A 20,052-nucleotide genomic window follows, 5' to 3' on the forward strand; every position below is an offset into this window, starting at 1 on the left:
TCTATAGGTGAAAGATCTGGACTGCAGACTGGCCATTTCAGTACCCGGATCCTTCTCCTACGCAGCCATGATGTTGTGATTGATGCAGAATGTGGTCTGGCATTATCTTGTTGAAAAATGCAGGGTCTTTCCTGAAAGAGATGACGTCTGGATGGGAGCATATGTTGTTCTAGAACCTGAATATATTTTTCTGCATTGATGGTGCCTTTCCAGACATGCAAGCTGCCCATGCCACACGCACTCATGCAACCTCATACCATCAGAGATGCAGGCTTCTGAACTGAGCATTGATAACAACTTGGGTTGTCCTTGTCCTCTTTGGTTCGGATAACATGGCTTCCTATATTTCCAAAAAAGAACTTCGAATCGTGACTCGTCTGACCACAGAACAGTCTTCCATTTTGCCACACTCCATTTTAAATGATCCCTGGCCCAGTGAAAACGCCTGAGCTTGTGGCTTTTGCTTAGAAATTGCTTCTTCTTTGCACTGTAGAGTTTCAGCTGGCAACGGCAGATGGCACGGTGGATTGTGTTCACTGACAATGGTTTCTGGAAGTATTCCTGAGCCCATTCTGTGATTTCCTTTACAGTAGCATTCCTGTTTGTGGTGCAGTGTCGTTTAAGGGCCCGGAGATCACGGGCATCCAGTATGGTTTTACGGCCTTGACCCTAGAGATTGTTCCAGATTCTCTGAATCTTCAGATGATGTTATGCACAGTTGATGATGATAGATGCAAAGTCTTTGCAATTTTTCGCTGGGTAACACCTTTCTGATATTGCTCCACTATCTTTCTGCGCAACATTGTGGGAATTGGTGATCCTCTACCCATCTTGGCTTCTGAGAGACACTGCCACTCTGAGAAGCTCTTTTTATACCCAATCATGTTGCCAATTGACCTAATTAGTGTTAATTGGTCTTCCAGCTCTTCGTTATGCTCAAATTTACTTTTTCCAGCCTCTTATTGCTACTTGTCCCAACTTTTTGGGGATTTGTTGATACCGTGAAATTTTGAATCAACGTATTTTTCCTTTAAAATGATACATTTACTTGGATTAAACGTTTGATCTGTCATCTACGTTCTATTACAAATAAAATATTGACATTTGCCATCTCCACATCATTGCATTCAGTTTTTATTCACAATTTGTTTAGTGTCCCAACTTTTTTGGAATCCGGTTTGTATTAAATGGTTAAAAGTTTTATGTTTTGTAATGATCATGTGACACTTTGTTATTGCTGCCTAAACAGGATTGCGCCTCACTATGTCATTGAGATCATATATAGATTGCCAGTTACTTAACCTCAGCGAATAACAATTAATAGCACTTGGCACTTTTTTGGTTTTTAAACCATTGTATCCTAGTACACATAAGCACTTGCACTTTTTATATGTATTTTTATGATAACGTATTTATATATAGTATTTGATGAATTGTGTATATATGGTATGTACATCCCAAATAAGTTGCAACACCTGATTAATGGTACTGTCACGGCTGAGGATGGGGGAAATCCTCAGCCGTGTGGAGCCCGGTGATGTTACGGCTGCTTGGCCATGAAGACAGGATTAGGGAGCAGGTCACCTCCTAAACGCATCCCTAACCTGACCCTGGCTCCTAGCTACATGAGCCAACCTTGATGGTAGGAGGGCTCATGCTCCGGAACCTAAAAGTCCCTGCTAGCCCTCAAGATGACCCTCACCTAGGAGCTGAGTAAGACAAGCCCACTCCTCCTAGACACGGAGGAGCAGGAGTCTCAACGGCCAAGCTGCAGGAAAAGGGGAGACATAAACAGCTCTATGGATATGGCAGGTGAACAAAGAGTTCCACCTACCTGCCACAGCCTTGCTGACTGGATCCCTGTGTTAGCAGGGTGCAGATCACAAACGCATCCCCACACAGGAACCCAGATCCATAGCTGCACAAAATCACATATAAAACATCACACGGACATCACACATAACTAGAAATAACTTAAAGCGACATTATGGTTATGACCACAGGGGTGGCTCTTACTGGCAGGTAATAAAGACATGAGGCTGCTCTCAGCTAAGCATGGCTGAAGCAACCTGCAGGCCTGCAAAAGCAGTGAGGCTTTATAGGCCAAGAAGCCACACCCCACAGTCGGACACACCCAGTGCACACACACACTAGGAAGGAGATTAACCCTTCCAACACCAGGGAAGGGAAAACACCACTTAAAGGAGATGTGCACACAATAACATAAAAAGGAAGTGCACACATACACACATAACTCAAAACCGCATGCACAACGTAGCGAGCTGCAATGGCACAGCTCAGCCTGCTACGCTGCCACATACACACTGTTGCCAGCGGCAACCACAGGTGAGGCAAATACCACAGCCCTCACCTGTGATTGAACACCAAAGAGAACCGCTGACAACCGCATGCGGTTCAGGAGTCACGGTCATAGCCATGGCCGTGACAGGTACAGACACTTTATTTATTTTGTTGTAATCATGATATAATATCGATGTATTAAATGGTTAAAAGTTTTATGTTTTGTGATGATCATGTGACACTTTATTAATGATGTGGGGGTATATATTTTGTTCACTGAGTCCCTTTTATTGCTTGAGAAAGGCTCAATTGTGGAGCCGAAACGTCGCTACACCATGGGTGAATAAATTTTCGTCATTTATTTTATCCTGTGTTGGAGTGCTGCTCTTTTTTAGACATTATAAATTTGGGTAAGCTTTATTCCCCAGAGCGTGCACCCGGCCATTTTCCTTTATTATATATATATATATTTATACACACACACACACACACACACACACACTGGTAACGGATGATAAATATGAACTAGATGGACTTTCACATCACATCTCAAATTCAGAAGGAATGCTTTTAAATAAACAATAATAATATTGTAGTGATCCTATCCTTCATAATAGCCATGTGGATAATTGCCTCAAATTAATCTAAATTTTATTTCCATTCTTGATATGTAGAAGGCAGTCTGTAAATTACTGCACCAGGTTTATCAAGCAGCTTCCTGCAAAAAAAAATTACCTTCAAATTACTCAAAAGTTATTTTATAACGCTTCAGTGATTTAATAATTACAATCAAATTGAGTAATTTCAAATGCCATTGAGACAATGAAACTAAAACATTCTCAATTTCAACCTTTCACCAAAAGAGATGTCAACCGTGAGTGCTGAGTGAGATAGAAAATTATAATTGGTGTCGTTTGCAATTGATTTGATGTCAAAATGTTCTGAGGTCACCATCATTATAGTTGCTAAAAGGGCAAAGACAGATACACAAAAGTTAAAACTTATCATAGAATATAGGCTTTACACAATAGTGTACAATATCCACAATAGGTCACTGGTCCCCAGTTAACAATTACTAACCAAATTATTAATTTTTTGTAATGAGTTTTAAAGATAGAAAACTCACTAACCCTTTTAATCATCTCAATTTCTTAATTAGCATATAGATATACATAAGGGAAAACATGCCACTTTGGTGAAATGTCAAATCTTAATCAGGGCATGTTTAATGTCACTGTGAACAATTACAAATTTACTAAAAAGTGTATCACAGAGTAAACTAATATATTTTTTCAAACTACAGCTTCACTGCAAAATTGCATCTAAAATCAACATTGACAACTTGATAATACTCTGCCCGATATTTTACACCTAACTGACCATTCTATGATTAACATCTCTTATTTAGAGTTATTTTATTATTTTTAATCATCAATTTCTATGTTTTATTTTTATTTTTTAGATTTATGCCAGTATATTGCTTCTACATTTTCAGAATGGAAACTAATAAATAATACATCATACTGACTAAAGCAAGGTATTGAGAAAATATAACTAAATGACAATACCGACAGGTACAATAATAAAGCCTATGGCATTAAAGACTTCAAAGGAAAGCACTTGTTACATTGAAGTAGCTTGCATTGTGGACATTGAAACCCCTAGTGAAAATGCTTCTGTTATCTGGACAATCCAGACATTTATCACATTAAACTGTCTCTATGGTTTGCACAAGTTTTTCTATTCTTTTTCATTAGTCACAGTAACTGCTTCTAAACTCAAATGTGGATCTTTCCACTATATTTACTACTGTACTATGAATACATTTTTCCTCATTAAATGCTCAAATAAAAGTTATGCAATTATTTAACACTTAGGGAGCCATTTATCAAACAGAAATATGCCTAAATTAGGCTTATTTTTGTCGCATGTTGCGGCACAAAGGTCCTTTGCACTTCAATCTGCGACTTCTCCCCACTCACACCAGGTCTAAAAAAGGGTATGTGGTGTGTAGTGTTGGTTGAGCACCAAAGTGCTCGGGCTCTCAAGTAAAACACCTTGGGATGCTCAGGTGCTCTACTGAACACAATAGAAGTCAATGGTAGGACCAGAGCATTAAACCAGGCACCCCCTGCTCTTAAAAGGGGAGGGTGTCTGGTTCATAGGAAATGGTCAGAAATTGATGGCAACACCACTGAAATGGATCAGGAACAGCATGGGGAGGATATCTGGATGCATCTTGGACTCCCAGGTCGCTGCTGGAAATGATGTTGTCCGAGTAGTACGCCACTTTTACAGACTGACAATAATACGCACCAAACTGAAGATAAAATAGATTTTAGAGGAAAAATTGTTAGGAAAAATTATTTCCTGTATTTGTACTTGTACTGTATATAAAGTGCAAGTGCTGCCAAAAATTACAAGGAAGAGGCACTCCAATACAACCTGTATATATAAAGGAGGGCCTCATTCACATTGTGGTATAATTGTTCAGGTAGTGGGACTTCTACACTCATAAAGCCTATGCATTAAGGGAAAGCCAATACAACCTGTATATATCACATAAAGGAGGGCCTCATTCACATTGTGGTATAATTGTTCAGGTAATGGGACTTCTACACTCATAAAGCCTATGCACTAAGGGAAAGGGCAGCCAAAAATAACAAGGAACTGGCACTCCAATACACCCTTTATTACACATAAAGGACGGCATTATACACACCGTTGAAAAATTATGAATGATAGCCTGCTGGTGACCCTCTAAAACATTATGGGCCAGATTTATCATTACTCTGACAACTCACTCCACTTTCACATATGGCTAAAGTCAGTTTTAGCCAAGTCAGATTTATGATCGGCCCTTTAAGACTGTAATAAATGGTTTGATGGTAGCAGTTTATCCGTCAGTAAGCAGCTTTACAAAAAGTCGCACATCTTTACGAAAAAGTCGCACATTTTTATGAAAAAGTCGCATGTTCTATTAAAAAGTCTCATAAGATAAGCATGGTCCTCACTGGAGTGAAATTCCTACTTTTTTGCGACTTTTTTGCGACTTTTTAAATAGTCCCAATAGTAAATCTGTCTAGAGATTCATTTACATAAGAAAACACGCCCACTTTCAGAAAACTGGCAAGCATAGTGCAGAGCAGAAAAAAGTCGCAAATTTGTGCGCAGTTTTAGCGTTTGGGACTTTTTTTTGGACTTTTTCACTCCATTATTCTGACCTGAGCTAATGATAAATCTGGCCCTATAGGTGAGGGCCTGCTGTTGAGCTGACAATGTAAAAAATGTTGTGGGCGAGGGTCTGTGGCCGAGCTGACCATATACAAAATTTTGTGGGCGAGGGCCTGCTGCCGAGCTGACCATCTAAAAAATGTTGTGGGCGAGGGCCTGCTGCCAAGCTGACCATCTAAAAAATTTTGTTCGTGAGGGCCTGCTGCCGAGCTGACCATATAAAAATTTTTGTGGGCGAGGGCCTGCTGCCGAGCTGACCATATGAAACATTATGGGTGAGGGCCTGCTGCCGAACTGACCATCTAAAAAAATTTGTGAGCGAGGTCCTGCTGCCGAGCTGACCATCTAAAAAAAATTGTGGACGAGGGCCTGCTGCCGAGCTGACCATCTAAAACATTATGGGTGAGGGCCTTCTGCCGAGCTGACCATCTAAAATACTTTGTGTGCAAAAGCCTGCTGCCAAGCTGACCATCTAAAAAATTATGGGTGAGGGCCTGCTGCCGAGCTGACCATGTAAAACATTATGGGTGAGGGCCTTCTGCCGAGCTGACCATCTAAAATACTTTGTGTGCAAAAGCCTGCTGCCGAGCTGACTATCTAAAAATTTAGGGGTGAGGGTTTACTGCTAAGCTGACCCTCTAAAACATTATGATTGAGGGCCTGCTGGCAACCCTCAAAAACATTATGGGTGAGGGCCCGCTGCTGAGCTGACCCTCTAAAACATTAGGAGCTAGGACAGTCTAATAAGCATGTTGATATGATGGAGGAGGAGGAAGAAGACGAGAAAAGGGAGATTTTTTAGTGGTGGAAGGGGTGCATGGGAATACAGTGTATTCATTACACCATGAAAGCCACATTTAGTGTGCCTTGATAATCAGCCGCTTTCCTCTGGTGGAGTAGAGAAGTCAGGTGCAATCCAGGCCTTGTTCAGTTTTATAAGAGTCAACCGGTCAGCATTTTCAGTTGACAGGTGGATGCGCTTATCAGTTATTATGCCCCCAGCATACACGTTCTGACAAAACTCTGGCAGCGGGGCAGGCCAGCACCTCCAAGGCATAGAGTGGCAGTTCGTGCCACGTGTCGAGCTTGGACACCCAATAGTTGTAAGGCACACATGGATCACTGAGGACGCTGACACGGTCTGCTAAGTACTCCTTCACCATCCTCCAAAATTTTTCCCTCCTTTTGACACTAGGCCGAGCATCAGGTTGAGGGTGCTGGCGGGGGGTCATGAAACTGCCCCAGGCCTTGGAGAGTGTTGTCCTGCCTCTGTTGAAACTGCTGTGTGCTCCCCTCGCCTCCCCTCCTCGGTTGGCCAAGGAACTACGTACTCTGCAGCCAGCGTTGTCAGCTGGAAATTTCTGGAACAATACCTTCTGGTATTGCACTATTTTGCTCATCCTCTTCACCACAGGAATGAGAGATGAGAAGTTCTCTTTTTAGCGGGGGTCGAGAAGGGTGAACAACCAGTAATAACTAATGGCCAAAATGCGTACAATGCGAGGTTCATGGGAAAGGCAGCCTAACATAAAGTCAGCTATGTGTGCCAGAGTCCCAACAGACAAAACTGCGCTGTCCTCATCAAGAGGATGACTCTCAATCTTCTCATCCTTTTCCACCTCTTCTACCCATCCACGCTGAACAGATGGAATTAAACTTCCATGGGTAATACCCTCTGTAGCTAAGGTAACCGTATCCTGCTCCTTCGCCTCCTCCTCCTCATCATCCAATTTGCGCTGAGAAGACAAACTGAGGGTGGTCTGGCTATCACCCTGTGTACTTTCTTCCCCCATTTCCACCTATTCCACATGCAAAGCCTTAATTGTGAGCAGCGAGCGTTTAAGTAGACACAAAAGTGGGATGATTTCGCTGATAATAGCGTTATCGCCGCTCACTATCTGTGTTGATTCCTCAAAGTTGCGTAAAACCTCACAGAGGGCAGACATCAATGCCCACTTGACGCTTGTGAAGAGCGGAAGATGCCCCCTGCTGCTAACAATGCCTGGCCAATATGTGGAACGTCGAGTTCTAGCGTATGCTCACGATGCACAACAGTCGATGAGCTGGCAATTGCAAAAGCAGCGGAAGCTGTCAATGACTTGCAGAAAATGGGCACACACGCGGGGAACCTTCACCAGTAGCTCAGGTAAATTGGGGTAGGTTTTGAGAAACTGCTGAATCACTAGGTTGAACATGTGGACTAGGCATGGTATGTGTGTGAGCTTGCCGAGCTACAAAGCCGCCACCAAGTTACAGCCATTATTAGACACAACATTGCCTGGTTGTAGGTTGAGTGTTGAGAGCCACAGCACAGTCTGGTCCCTAATCCCCTGCCACAGCTCTGCGGCAGTGTGCTGTTTGTCACCTAAACAGATCAGTTTAAGCACGGCCTGTTGCCGCTTCCCCACTGCAGTGCTACACTGCTTCCAGCTACTGACTGATGGCTGACTGGTGCTGCAAGCTGATAATTCAGAGGTGGAAGAGGAGGCAGAGGCAGAGGAGGAGGAGGAGAAGGGGGGGTTGCAGCCCCTAACATAGGTGGCGGCGGAAACCCTGATGGAAGTAGGGCCCGCAATCCTTGGCTTCGGTAGCATCTGTGTCATCCCAGGGTACGACTCGCTCCCGGCCTCCATGCTCCCGTTCACCCAGTGTGCCGTCAGGGAAATGTAGCGTCCCCGGCCAAAAGCACTTGTTCATGTGTTAGTCGTTAAGTGGACCTTCCCTATAACTGCGTTGGTCAGGGCACTGGTGATGTTACAGGACACATGCTGGTGTAAGGCTGGGACTGCACACAGTGAAAAATATTGGCGGCTGGGGACAGAGAACCGTGGGACAGCTGCTGACATCAGACTGCGGAAAACCTCAGTGTCCACGAGCCTAAATGGCAACATTTCCAGTGCCAGCAATTTGGAAAAATGCGCATTTAGTGCTATGGTCTGTGGGTGGGTGGCTGGGTATTTGCACTTTCGTTCAAAGGCCTGGGGTATAGACTTCTGTACGCTGCGCTGGGACACAGAAGTGAATGTGCTAGCTGATGGTGCTTGCGAAGGTCCAGGTAAATGGTGGGAGGCATCTGGGGCTGCTTCTTGGACAGGGGATTGGCCAGCACGTAACACAGGTGAAGAGGCAGTGGTGTGACCCGCTGACACAGATTTTGGACCCAGGCGTTCGGCCCACCTATTAGGGTGCTTTGATGCCATGTGGCAGATCATCATGGTGGGGCAATTCTTTTATCGTTCGCCCTTTCCACAAACACGTGCCAGACTGCGGAACACCTACTCCTTGGCAAGGGAGATTGTCGCAAGGGGATGCTCCGGGGAACAGTTGCGGGCCTGTTTAATGTGGCCCGCCTTCTTTCTTTTGCCACCCCACTCCCTGTTCTTGTGGTTCTGCGGATCCCTCCCCCTCTGTACTGCTGTCTTTGCTTGGCTTGCCACCTTCCCAGGTTGGGTCAGTTCTTTGTCCAGCACCTCCTCTTCCACTTCCTCACTCTGGCCATCCTCCTGACTTGTTGACCTAACAACAACCTCAGTTATTGACAACTATGTCTCATCCTCATCATAAACCTCTTGAGACACTAATTGCGGTTGACTTATTGGCAAATGTCTCTCATCATCATCATCCACCTCGTGAAACACTAATTGTCGTTCCCCACCATCATCTTTTTCTAACTGTGGATGCTCCAGAGTTTGGTAATCAGGGCACAAGATCTCTTCATGTTCCTCTTCAAGCGGGCTTGGCGAGAGGTACAAATTAAGGAATGGCGATTAAAACAGCTCCACGGAATATCCGAGTGTGAGATCAATTGTTTGCCAAGACTCTCCATGGTGGGTGGAAGGATTATGAGGGTGAGGATTCTGTTGACCAGATTCTTGGCTACTGAGACTGGACTTTGTGGAAGACAGGGTGGTGCTTAACCAACTGGAAGCTTTATTTGCTGCAATCTAACTGACCACCTGGTCGCACTGGTCTAACTTTGAGTCGTGTCCTGCGCCTCCCTGCAAACTGGGACATAAAGCTAGGTATCGTGGATGAGTGTGTTTCTTGTGCTCTGGCAGCAGGCACAGTTTCACCACGCCCAGGGCCAAGACCTCTGCGTGCACCATCAGCTGCATGGCCACTTCCCCATCCCTTTGTCATGGCCTTTGCTGTGTGCGCCGTGACACTGGTGCCATGCTTTCTGCTGCCGGTGGCAACATGTTGCTTTTATGGCATGTGGTGGCAGTGTGTCGGCTTTGGCTGTATGCGCCGTGACATGGTTGCCATGCATGCTGTTGCCGGGGGCAATGTTGTGGCTGGTGTGTGCACTTCCCTTTTAAGTTGTAGCCTTCCCCTGTCTGGTGCAGTAAGGGTTAACTACCTTGCTGGGTGTGGTCACTAGATGCTTCTTATACCTGTGGCTTAAGGTTAGGAGTCAGTTGTACTCTAGCCTTGGTGTGTGCTGGAGTTATACTCCTTGTCTGGATGTTCCATCTTCCTGTGTGAGGGCCACCTAGTGGGACATCGATGTCTCCAGCGATGTCTTCCCATTCTATACTCCATGTTCCCCTACCTTACCTGTGTGGATGTTTGGTGTGGGTTTATGTTCAGGGTTTGGTGTCTCGTCTTGTTGTTGTTACATGTCTGGTAGTTGGCGTTTTATGTCCAGCATGTGTGCAAGTCGTACCCTGTTAGTTGTGCCTCCGGAAGGGGGCTCCATGGTTTCCCGGAGGGGTGAACCAGAAGCCAAGTCTGTGTGCTGTTGCTGGAATGCTGGTTGCTGTGTGTCAGTATGTACTGCATCCGCTTGGTGTTTGGATTGCAGTACGTTTGTATGGATTCCAGTTTAGCTTGGTGTGGTGTTTATCTGTCATTCCACTTGGCTTCCTTTCCCTGCTGCTAGGCCATTTGAGACTCCTGTTCATCCGTGTCTGGGAAGAACAGGTTATCTCTCCCCTGCTCCTATATGAGGGATTATCAGGGCGACTCAGGGCCAAAGGTATCCTGGGTATGAGCCGTCCTACCATCCAGGTCCGCTCATACGGTGAGGAGTTAGTGTGAGGATTAGAGACGCTGTAGGAGGTGACCTGCTCCCTGATCCTGGCATCCTGGCCCAGCTGCTTCCCTATTATACCTTACATTGTACGGTAGGGGGTTTCCCCACTCCCCACTGTGACACCCTTACTGCTCGCCTTGCGCATATTAAATGGTATATATGCTTGCAAGTATGTCACACGTACAGTAGCGCAGGTTTTGTAAGTGTATGCACAAATAAAGTACACAGAATGTCACAGATATTTTTAGGATGCGCACACGTTAAACAGGAGGTATAGCGCAAGTAATGTTGCTGTCACCACCGCCTAATAAAAAGTTACACTGAATGAATGTCACTGATAGTTAGGATGTGCACACATTAACCAGAAGGTAAAGCGCAAATAATATTGCTGTCACCACCGCCTAATAGTAAATTATACTGAATGAATGTCACTGATATTTAGGATACGCACAAGTTAAACAGGAGGTATAGCATAAATAATGTCTCTGTCACCACCGGCTAATAAAAAATGACACTGATTTAATGTCACTGATATTTAGGATGCACAAACAATATACAGAAGGTATAGCGCAAGTAATGTTGCTGTCACCACCGGCTAATAAAAAAATTACACTAAATTAATGTCACTGATATTTAGGATGGGCAAACGTTATACAGGAGGTATAGCGCAAGTAATGTCGCTGTCACCACCGGCTAATAAAAAATTGCACTGAATTAATGTCACTGATATTTAGGATGGGCAAACATTATACAGGAGATGTAGCGCAGGTAATGTTGCTGCCACCAGCAGCAAAAAAATTTGACTAAGTGTCACTGATATTTCGGATACGCAAACGTTATACAGGAGATGTAGTGCAGGTAATGTAACTTTATGCAGCGGATACCATCTATAGAAAAAGTACACTGGATGTCACAGATATTTTTAGGCAGCGCAGACGTTACACAGAAGATGTAGCGCAGATAATGTCACTGTCAACAGCGGCAAAAAAAATTACACTGAATGTCACTGATATTTCAGATGCGCTAACGTTATACAGGAGATGTAGCGCAGGTAATGTCGCTGCCACCAGCAGCAAATTTTTTTTACTGAATGTCACTGATATTTCGGATACGCAAATGTTATACAGGAGATGTAGCGCAGATAATGTAACTGTCCGCAACGGACGCCGTCTTCAGAAAAAGTACACTGGATGTCACAGATATTTTTAGGCTGCGCACACGTTAAACAGGAGATGAAGCGCTGATAATGTCGCTGTCTGACAAACAATTGCAAGCTATTTAGCGCAGGTTGCGATAAAATATATATATTGCTGCCAGATACAACTATAGTCCTTAAAAGGACTTTTGGGTCTCTAACAAGTTTTAGCAATTTAGTGCAGTTTGCACCAAAAATATATATTGCTTCTACACACAATAGTCCTTGAAAGGATGTTTGGGTCTATAACAAGTATAAAAACAAAAATATTCCTATGTCACTCCCTACACTATCTCTCCCTTCTGCTCTCCAGCTCTCCCTGACTTAGACTGAGCCGAACACGTGTCATGGGGTGCTATATAGCACCCGATGACGCGTTCCGGCCAGCCAATTACTGTAATGCAAGTAACCAACATGGATATGGCATTACAGTGAGGGGAAGCACTTACCTGCACGTTTATTGGCTGCGTAGCAGCCAACAAACGTGCGAGTAGGAGACTCTAGCATCGCTCTCGAGCACACGTGGTATTTGGCCCAGTATGCTCGCCCAACACTAGTGGTGTGGGCGGGGAAGAGGACAAGTTGGCAGGTCCGTCTCATTTACCAATTTCTTTTCCTGTTTTAGGCATAGAAAATTGCAGGAAGCTGTCTTACATTTAGAAGTTGCAGAGGATCCACTGAAGTTATGAATAGGCCGGTGCATCTACACAACTGTGGCGGACCCACCATCTAAAATGCTGGTCTTAGTAAATGTGCCCCTTAATTCTTATTCCATGTGGTTTTCAAGGTTTCTGATGAGTGGAAACATTTAAAGTTATAAGTCACATGGCACACCAAAATGGGGGGTAAATAGATCAGAATATATGGCAAATTGTTCTGAAACAGGGAATGGCAGCTAGTGATTCACGGTTTCACATTGAAGAATGAGGAGGTTTGTGAAAATTCTGAAATCTTTGACAGCTTTGAATCTGCTTTTAATTATAGTTATAGACATGTGTGTCGGGGATGCTGCTGTCTTCTCCGTGCAAACTGCCCTATATGTGCTTTTCTCCCTATCTATAGCCTGTGTGAGCTGTCTTCCTTGGATTATCTCCTCGCATATCACACATCTGCTCTATGAAATCTCCTGCTGCGATTTCTAACACTGAGAGTAGGGGGGAAGAGAGCAGAGAAAACTCAGAAACAGGAGCAGTCCTCTAAAAGATTTGAAATGTAAAATCTAAAAGAAATTCAACAGCACACCAGCTAGTTGAAGGACTTAAAAGGGTATTTCAGTTGTTAAATATTATGTGGGATATTTGATATATTATAGGGGATAACTATTAAGTCTGTGGGGGTCCTACCACTGGGACCCACACAAATCACAAGAACAGGTACCCGTACTCTTCCGATCTCTATAGGCATTCCATAAACAGCCAGGTACAGTGCTGAACTCCCAAAGAGATAAATGGAGCTGCAGTTCAAATGCCCAACCTAGTATAGGTTGTTACCGATGGGGTTATACCAAATATTTTGTGGGGATTTTATTTTTGCTATTTTTTCCATTGAAATGCTTTTTGTTAATGGGTAAAGTATTTTTTAACTTGGAGATTTTAATTATTTAATGAAACTTTAACTTTTTTAACTAAGGGGGACCTTGACCTTGGCTATCTTTTGATCGCTTCTATTATGTGCATGTGCAGTACAGTATATTATACTGTCAGTGCTATACTGACAGGCGCCAACAGGCTATATAAGAAAGGCACAGCCTAATATGGATAGACTATATATACCACGAAAAAAAGTGGTAGCCTACCCTAAGGCCCATGAGTGACCACTGCTAAAAGGCATATTGGCAGTCACTAAAAGGTTAATAAAGTATATTGCAGAGTTTCAAAATATTATATGTTCTACTGATTTGTACAAGCAGTTAGAATGATATGTATGCATTGAATGCATTCATAATCTTGAAATTTCACATAGGTATAAATGTATTTGGAAGATGTGACTTTCTGATTTGAACTATAAATATCATGCATTTGTCCAAGATTTATTATTCCAGGGCAAAAGATGGAAAATATTTCTATAAGCCAGCTCTGCACAGTTAATATTCCACATTCAGTATAGTAAATAAAACAAATTATTGATCTAAAAATAAACATTTCATTGTCTTATGATTACTATCATCTTTCCAGTAGATCTGATAGAGCATATTATTACATCCATGCTACTGGATTATCCTGGTCCAGTTTATTGGAAAGTGTCATTCTAGGATATCTTAATATTTTATTTCACATTGCATCAGACAGAAGTGCATCTTGTTGAAATATTAGAAGAGATGAAGCCTATAAGTAAATGTTAGATACAAAGCAATAAAAGAATTGAGGACCCTAGAGAACAGCAGTGGGAAGTATATTTGACAGCAGTAAATGACAGCAGTAAGTTCTCAAAGTTATCAGACTGAAATACACTGGGTAACAGAATGGACAACAATGCATAATACTAAAGTATAAGAGGAAAGAGGCAGAAAATATGGCAAGGACAGGGTTATCAACTAAATTGTAATTTGTTAAGTTTTGTACTTCTCTGCAAGTTCAATGAAAATTCAGTTTTCAGCTGCTGGGTGGAGTTATTCTTTAATCCTGAACTGCTGAATGTCTCACCATTTTTTTGCTCCAAAAATTGTATTTTGTCTGAAGAAATGACACATTTTCAAACTTTATTTGATTACTTATAATTGAATGTAGTATAACAACATATATTGAAACATAAGTAAATTAATTTTTTTATTTCAATATTGAATAGTCTGGAAACTGGTTCATAATCCTCAGATACAAGATACAGTATTCTGGGTCCCTATTGAAATATTTTATCATTATTTTTGTAATCGATTTGGAGGACTATATTTGACATACTTGAATCATTTTATGACTCCAGCAACATAAAAAAGAAATTTACTATTTTAATATTGTTTTTATCACTTTGTTCCAAGCATGCTTCAGTTGTTTAAGGCTAGTTCATTTTTCCCATATACAATATAAACTCAAAAAATATAGATTAAGATTCTGGGCAGGGTACTTCCTGATTCAGATTAGGAAGGCAATATCTCTCACAATTTAGACTGTCAATCACACAGTCACGTATATTCATCAGTAGAAAAAAGAAGCACACAATTAGGGTGCATTTACAACCACATGTATTTTGCAGTCTGCAAAATGCAGATCTGTAAAATATGGATGATGCCTGTGTAATGCCCATGTTGCATCCTTTTATTTTTGTGGACCCATTGTAACAATGCCTATTCTTGTTCACTAAACAGACAAGAATAGGACATGTTTTATCTTTTTTGTGGGACTAGGGATCTGACATAAGGGTGTAGACAGCACATGGTGTGCTATCTTAATTTTTTGAGGCACCATTGAAATGAACAGGTCCAGAAGCAATATGGTCGTATGAATGAGGCCTTACTTATAGGTTTGCATTAAATAATGTGTTAACCTCTATACATTTCAATAAAAATGAATGGGCTTCACCGGGTCTTAAGCCATCAATGTTTTATTGTTGAAGGTTCAACCATAGGGCTACTGTCAATCAGCAGAATTAAGGGGCCACAACCCTCCCTTAGTTCTGTGGCCCATTCAATGTTCACAAAGACACAGAACTATATATACAATTGTGGGACTGATGCTCAAAACACGCTTTGTGGCCACCTCCACAGTGGTCTCCGAGATTAGTTCTGAAACAAAGTGCGATTACACATTAAGGCTCTGATTTTTTTGTTCTAGAAACAGAGTTTTAATTTGGGAGTGTTTGGTATTGTATTTCAGTTATTTTTCACTTGATGAGTGGTGTTGAGCTGTATTGCTATATACAGTTGCAAGAAAAAGTATGTGAACCCTTTGGATTGATATGGATTTCTGCACAAATTGGTCATAAAATGTGATCTGATCTTCATCTAAGTCACAACAATAGACAATCACAGTCTGCTTAAACTAACAACACACAAAGAATTAAATGTTACCATGTTTTTATTGAACACACCATGTAAACATTCACAGTGCAGGTGGAAAAAGTATGTGAACCCTTGGATTTAATAACTTGTTGAACCTCCATTGGCAGCAATAACTTCAACCAAACGTTTCCTGTAGTTGCAGATCAGATGTGCACAACGGTCAGGAGTAATTCTTGACCATTCCTCTTTACAAAACTGTTTCAGTTCAGCAATATTCTTGGGATGTCTGGTGTGAACCGCTTTCTTGAGGTCATGTCACAGCATCTCAATCTGGTTGAGGTCAGGACTCTGACTGGGCCACTCCAGAAGGTGTATTTTCTTCTGTTTAAGCCATTCTGTTGTTGATTTACTTCTATGCTTTGGGTAGTTGTCCTGTTGCAACACCCATCTTCTGTTGAGCTTCAGCTGGTAGACAGATGGCATTAAGTTCTCCTGCAAAATGTCTTGATAAACTTGAGAATTCATTTTTCCTTTGATGATAGCAATCCGTCCAGGCCCTGACGCAGCAAAGCAGCCCTAAACCATGATGCCCCCACCACCATACTTAACAGTTGGGATGAGGTTTTGATGTTGGTGTGCTGTGCCTCTTTTTCTCCACACATAGTGTTGTGTTTTTTTTCCAAACAACTCAGCTTTGATTTCATCTGTCCACAGAATATTTTGCCAGTACTGCTGTGGAACATCCAGGTGCTCTTGTGCAAACTGTAGACGTGCAGCAATGTTTTTTTTTGGACAGCAGTCGCTTCCTCTGTGGTAAAATCTCATGAAATCCATTCTTGTTTAGTGTTTTACGTATCGTAGATTTGCTAACAGGGATGTTAGCATATGCCAGAGACTTTTGTAAGTCTTAAGCTGACACTCTAGGATTCTTCTTCACCTCATTGAGCAGTCTGCACTGTGCTCTTGCAGTCATCTTTACAGGACGGCCACTGCTAGGGAGAGTAGCAGCAGTGCTGAACTTTCTCCATTTATAGACAATTTGTCTTACCGTGGACTGATGAACAGCAAGGCTTTGGAGATACTTCTATAACCCTTTCCAGCTTTATGCAAGTCAACAATTCTTAATCGCAGGTCTTCTGAGAGCTCTTTTGTGCGAGGCATCATTCACATCAGGCAGTGCTTCTTGTGAAAAGCAAACCTAGAACTGGTGTGTGTTTTTTTATAACGCTGGGCAGCTGTAACCAACACCTCCAATCTCATCTCATTGATTGGACTCCAGTTGGCTGACACCTCACTCCAATTAGCTCTTGGAGATGTCATTAGTCTAAGGGTTCACATACTTTTTCCACCTGCACTGTGAATGTTTACATGGTGTGTTCAATAAAAACAAGGTAACATTTAATTATTTATGTGTTATTAGTTTAGGCAGACTGTGATTGTCTATTGTTGTGACTTAGATGAAGATCAGATCACATTTTATGACCAATTTGTGCAGAAATACATACAATTCCAAAGGGTTCACATACTTTTTCTTGCAACTCTAGTATAAAGCCAAAAGTCAAGAGTGACATTGTTTCTAGAAAAAAAAAATACCTTTTTTTCCTACTAGGCAACAAGAGAGCAGTTGGTGCTTCACCTACTTATATATACTGTGAGGCAGTGACAGGCCTCATGGTTGTTAGGGGAGATATATGGCAGGATTTGCTGTGTCTTCCCCAGGATCACCAGGTCTGAAGAAAGACCAGGTGCAGTAATCACCTCGAGATAAAGGAATCCTCAGAGTGAGAGGGGGTGGGGACTTGCACATAGAAGGCTGGAGTGGCTCTGTGTGTTCTAAGTACGAGAGACTGACTGGTGGAAATGGCTGCAAAATGGTATAGCCAGTGGGAGAAATCCTGTGAGTTAGTGATCGGGGGAATTCCGCTGGGGGTCATTCTAGACTCTCGCCAGCAATTGTCTCGGGTCCTGCCTGAAAATCTGGACATTGTAACGAGGGGGCCAGAGACAAAAACTACGGTGTCACTTACCTTTGTGTCGGACTATGGCTCCGTACAGTGGGAGCTCTTGAAATGCGAGACCCTGAGGGTAGAGTTCATACTGGGCAAGGACTTTCCGTTCTTTTGGCAGATATGGAGAGGCAAGAGTGCTCAGCGGTTGGAGTTCCGGAGACAAAGATGTGTATCATTGCCAAGGGCAACTGTCGGGAAGAAAAGGAGGTGGAGAGTGGTGCAGCTCTCAGGAGATCCTATGTTTCCTGCACGTGTGCGCAAAGTCCTAAAGGGTGCAGATGGAGTGACTGTCTGGAAAAAGGCTGGAGTCAAGGCCAAGGCGTTTCCCGTGGCAACTACTGTATTAAGGAGAAGGATGATGACCGTGCTGGAGATATTCCTGGACTCCCCTCATCTCCCGTGAGTGCCGAATCCGTGACGATAATTGGTAAGATCGTTCTGATTATCCCGTGTGTAACAGACCCAGTGACATTGAGCAGGCGGCTGTTGCTACCCACTGGGCCGGTGGGTGATATGTCACCGAGGATAGAAACTGTCTCAAAAGTGTGTGACCATATGAAAAGTAATATAATGCTAAGTGTACGGGACAGTCATGCGGTTAATAAGAACTGTCCGATGGTTCTCACTGAGAGCGAGACTGCGGTGAGAACTGGGACTTATGGACTTGCTGGTAGAACTACACTCATGCATGAGGGGCTGTTGGGCCATGATTTCCCGTTGTTCCATGACTTGTGGGGAAGTGGAAACACTTCTGCAGTCAGTGATGAAACTCCTCCAGAACCAGTAAATAATCCTTTAAGTGAAGTGACCATTAGAGACAATGGTGCAGATAAGGTGCAATTGAAAATGGGATGTCATGTGAAATATCTAATGTTGATAACATGCCTTTTCCGTTGTATGCTGGGGTCAGTGGAGAAGCACCCCCTGGTGGTAAATCTGCTATTTTTCATGAAGAACTTTATGACTTGATCAGGAGGTTTGAAGAATTGCATATAAGTAATGTGAACCAGGCACCTGAAAGAGAGCCTGAGCAAGTGCAGGTGGTTCTCACTGAGGGGGAGTCTCCAGTAAGAACTGGGTCTTGTGGACCTGATCTTACAAATATGTTCTTATATGATGTGATGTTGGGTTGTGATAACGTTTTGTTGTTATGGGGCAAGGTAGACACTTCTGCAAATAGTGACGAAACTCCTGCAGAACCTGTACTTGCCCGTGTAAATGAAGGTCTAAGGGAGATGCACATTGACTGCCATGGGGAAAGAATATTGCCTATTGAAAACAATGGTGCTGATAAGAAACATGTGAATGATGCAGAAGTGCAGATAAATGTTGTGAGCACCGAGTGGAGCAATCCTACTCTGGTGAACGTGCAAGAAAGGGTAGCAGTCCTAGAGGGAGTATCACACATACCAGAGGTGGACATGCAGTCTCCACAGTGTTTTATGGTCAATAATGTAATGTCCCAGGTAGGGATTAACTCGGCAGTTCCCCTAGAAGTTAGCGTTAATAATGACACCAGTGACATAGGCGATATATGCGCTGTGATCATTAGCAACTCCGAGAAGGAAGCTACCAAGTCAAGGTATTGCAAAATTCAGGCGGTCACTAGTAGCGACCAGACAACAGTTATACCTGACGTGACGAGAGCTGAGTGGGGAGATGGCAGCCTAGTGTCTGAGACCCATACCCAGGCGGGGGTAGATGACCTGACACGTCAGTACAGCTGCAATCCTGAAGATTTTTCTCTCTCCACACGGTCCCAAGATATGATAGAGAAGGGACTAGATGTCTTCACAGAGTGATTGAAGAAGACTGCAGTAGATACAAACAAAGTGCTTAAAGAGACCCTGCGTGGAACCCCCACAGGGTGGCCAAAAGAGAATGGTGATACTCCTACATCGGCTGCAGCAGAGCCAAGTGAAGAGCATCTGGAACAGGAGACCCTCTCCTTGGCTCGATCCCTTGAAGAAGCGCTTGAGGAGCGAGATGAATGTGAGAGGCTGAACAGACAACTCAGAGCAGGGATGGAAGATCTCATGAGCTCAAAGAATGATGTCTGGAAGAACGTCTATGAGTTGAAGAAGTCTAAGCCAGAGCCTGTTAAGAATGGGTCTGGAGATGGTGGTGCCGTGGTGCCGACCGAGGCGGGGAAGACGGAAGATATTTCTGCTCACCCAGCTGATGGTACTGATGTGAATACAGAGGCCAAGAGACTTGTGGCAATAAGTAGCCAGGATCTGGTCATGAAAGATGTTCCCTCTGCCGTCAGTACCTTACAGAAAGCCAGCGTTCTGCTGGAGAAGAAATACCAGGAAACAGACGATCAGCATACAGATGGTGTCTACTA

At 43.2% G+C, this 20,052-nt stretch overlaps 1 protein-coding gene across 1 annotated transcript in view; it reads right to left on the reverse strand.

The window, feature by feature from the left end:
• The window catches only part of TAFA5 (TAFA chemokine like family member 5), a 721,247-nt gene that overhangs the window by 87,288 nt on the left and 613,907 nt on the right, over positions 1 to 20,052 (reverse strand). The gene's annotated exons all lie outside the window — the stretch shown is intronic.

The sequence above is a fragment of the Bufo bufo genome, chromosome 1, assembly GCF_905171765.1.
Source record: "Bufo bufo chromosome 1, aBufBuf1.1, whole genome shotgun sequence".
Lineage (NCBI taxonomy): Eukaryota > Metazoa > Chordata > Amphibia > Anura > Bufonidae > Bufo > Bufo bufo.